General features: G+C 37.7%; 1 pseudogene; it reads left to right on the top strand.

Annotated features, from left to right (window-relative positions):
• Window positions 1-531: 531 nt before the first annotated feature.
• LOC117714045 (vomeronasal type-1 receptor 4-like) lies at window positions 532-1458 on the top strand (annotated as a pseudogene).
• Window positions 1459-3596: the final 2138 nt, after the last annotated feature.

Genomic DNA, 3596 nt, shown 5'->3' with positions numbered 1-3596 from the left:
ACAGGTGTTACAGGTGCTGAGCAGCAGGGTTTCCCAGTGTCTGTGTGTGATGTGGGGAAGGCAGACAGGCTCAGCATGAGCCTTGGGCTTAGGAAATTGTGTGGGGAAATATGATGAAGTCCAGTGAGACACAGAGGAAGAAATTTTGGTTGGGGAAATTTGGAGTTCAATTCAACTATTCTGACAGTTAACAAGGACAATGATACACAGACACACACACACACACACACACACACACACACACACACATTTGAACAAGTCAATTGCCCTAGTGTAGAGCTAAAATATAAAAATCTTTTTTAAAATTTGAGATTTAAATAGCCATTATAAAACTCACCTGTCAGAGCATACACAATATCCCAGAGTCCACAGGGAAAGGAGGAGTTTCAGGACCTCACCTGCCACATTACATGTGTCCATGGCTGCTTCATGAATTCCAGAAAATGTTATTATGCAAAATGTGTTTTTCAGATCCATGTCTGGCATTACTAATACTTTCTTGAAAATGTGTTTGCATCCTCGAAACAAGTTTTTCTACCTAAGAAGTAAAAATGGTTTTGCAGTTTGTTAAGGAAACAATTTTTCTCTTCATGACTGTGCTTGGCATTCTGGGGAACATATCTGTTTCTGTGAATTATATGTTCAGTTGGTGGGGAGGCCCTGAGAAGAAACCCATACACCTTATTCTCATCCACTTGGCTTTTACAAACATCATAATCCTTCTTACAAAAAGATTGCAAAAGACAATAGTAGCTTTTGGTTTGAGAAACTTCCTGGATGACACAGTCTGTAAGATCATTGTTTACCTGGAGAGGGTGTCCCGGGGCCTCTCCATCTGCACCAGCAGTCTCCTCACTGTGGTCCAGGTCATCATCATCAGTCCCAGATCATCTGGGTGGAGGAGGCTCAGACCAAAATCTGCATGGCACATCCTTCCAATCTTCTCATTCTTTTGGATATTCAATGCTTTAATAAGTGTGAACTTAATCCATTCCATCAAAAGTAAAGGATTAAATATGTCACAGCTTAAGAATAGCAACTACTTTTGCTATTTTACACTAGAAAGTCAGAAAGTAAAATGGATTGTTCTCCCTCTCATGGTCCTGAGAGATACAGTGTTCCAGGGTGCCATGGGAGGGACCAGTGTCTACATGGTATTTCTTCTCCACAAGCATTGCCAGCATGTCCTCTACCTTCAGAACTCCAAACTTCTCTACAGAACTCCCCCTGAGCTGAGAGCTGCTCAAAGTGTCCTCCTTCTGATGCTCTGTTTTGTTTTCTTCTACTGGACTGATTGTGCTTTTTCTTTGTTTTTAAGTCTGTCATTAGGAAACAGTTTCTTGATGGTAAATATTCAAGAGTTTCTGACCATTGCTTATGCAGTCTTCAGCCCCCTTGTGCTGATTCACAGGGATGGGCTTCTAACTGAACGTTGGCATGCTCAGTGGGAGACATTGAGAAAATGTCTCTCTCTCTCTCTCTCGTCTATCTTTTCAATAAGCAAGAAAGAACTCAGTTTGGCAATGTGTAGGTAAGAAAAAAATCCCACACTGCAGCTTCATTGTGTGTTTATTTTTAGAGAATAATCTTGGTGACTTACAGCCGTGAGCAAGAGAAACCATACCTAATTACAGTCACTCTTTTGAAGGAACTTAACAATTTTTTATATTTGCATAGATTTATTGTTTATGAAGACTTTGCCTGTACTGTTTAGCATGTGCATGCCTGAAGCCTGTGGATGATGGAAGAGACCATCAAATTCCCTGTCACTGAGTGAAGTTAGACAGATGGTTCTAAACCAGAATATGGTTCCTAGAAATCAAATCTTAGACCACTAAAAGTAATTGTAATCACTGAGGTACCACTCCAGCTCTGAGAAATACGCTTTAATTACAATTTGTAAGACTAGTTTTATTACTACCATGACTGGAAACATGCAAAGGAATTTCGTAAATTTTTCAAAATTCATACTGGTTTGATCATCGTATTCCAAGAAGTCCTTATTTGTACTGACACTGTCTTTGCTAAAAGTTAGCACCATGAGGCTGTTTTGTGGTTATTCAAAGTGTCTGTAAGAATTAATCTATGGAAAAGAATTTCTAGAATTGTGAAAGAATGATATGTACCATGTAGTTAGTCAACAGAAGCCCAATGCAGCAGTCACAGAACTTAAATGCCTGGAAACATTTCATTGGTGTTATATTCATGAATGTTCTCTGCAGGAGTAGACTGGAAATATAGCATAAACTAGATAAGAAGCACACAGTAAAGTTCTATTTTATATCTGTTTGTATGTCTAGGTTGATTTTGAAATGTGCATTTGTCTTTTCCAAAATGAATCAATAAGTATGACTGAAGCCGAGCAAGGATTGTTTGCAGCTGCCCTTTGTTACTGCCAGGTGCTCTGCACAGCACCGTGCAGCTCTGTGTCACCAAAGAACAGCAAAAGGATCTGCCTCTACATTCAGTTCAATAAAGGATTCAGTGCTTAATTTCTTATATTTGTTCCGTACAGTAAGCTATTGACATGATTCTGAGAATCTGATGGGTATATTCTGAAAACTACTTATGATATAATCACTGAATATGACATTGTTGAATTGTTAGAGATAGATTTATACAATTACAAAAAAAAACATATTTCATACATGACTGAAACTGAAACCCCTATAACATTTTGGTTCCATCATGGATCTATTTTACTACGATTAATAGGTATTTATTTTTGAATGGTTGCACTGTATTTACAAAATATTTAAGCGATGTATATTGTATTGTGCTTTAGCTTACTAAAAAGCTTGTTTTGCCAATATGAAGATTTAATTTTATTTATGAATATGAGTATGAGTATGTGTCTGTGTGAATGTATGGCTCATTTGTACAGGCACCCATACAGGCCTGAAGAGATTTTTAGGTCCCAAGAAGCTTGAGCTACTTGTGTCCTATAATGTAGATATTGGGAAATGAAGCAGGGTTCTCTGAAAGAGAAGCAAGTCTCTTCACCATCCCTCCACTTCCTAGTCTTTCTGCTGTAAATGTGACTTGTCTGTAGGTAACATTCATTGCTCATGTTATTCTTATAGCTCTTATGTTAAAGTATTTTTCTAAGTATCTGACATAAAGAACCAGACAAATAACACCTTCTTAGTCAGTCTGTATAATTTGATTTTAAAGGAAGTGATGTAAGAACATGGAGAAGGTGTGAAGAAAGATGTGTTTAATCTGAATGATGGAGAGGTTGTTCAACATTAAGAATAGATAGGGGGCTGGAGAGATGACTCAGTGAGTAAAGCACCTGCTGACACCCAGACAGCCTGATCTGTCTCTGAAGAAGAAAACTTACTCCCACGTGCTGTCCTCTGACCTCCACATGCATGCTGAGATACACACATAAACACACACAGGGAAGTACAAAATAAACTTTAAATTTATTTTAAATTTTTAAAAAAAGATAGACAAAAATATATAATTATTGAGACAGCTTGACCAAGAATGACCTGGATTCTGAGTGGCTCATAGAGTTGCTATTTTTGAATTTCTCTCTGAAAGTCAGAGTAGATTGTAAAAAACAAAATATTAATCAGAACATAAGTTAA

The sequence above is a fragment of the Arvicanthis niloticus genome, chromosome 8, assembly GCF_011762505.2.
Source record: "Arvicanthis niloticus isolate mArvNil1 chromosome 8, mArvNil1.pat.X, whole genome shotgun sequence".
Taxonomy (NCBI): Eukaryota; Metazoa; Chordata; class Mammalia; order Rodentia; family Muridae; genus Arvicanthis; species Arvicanthis niloticus.
Note: the sequence above shows the minus strand (reverse complement) of the source record. Positions and strands in the feature narration are given on the sequence as shown.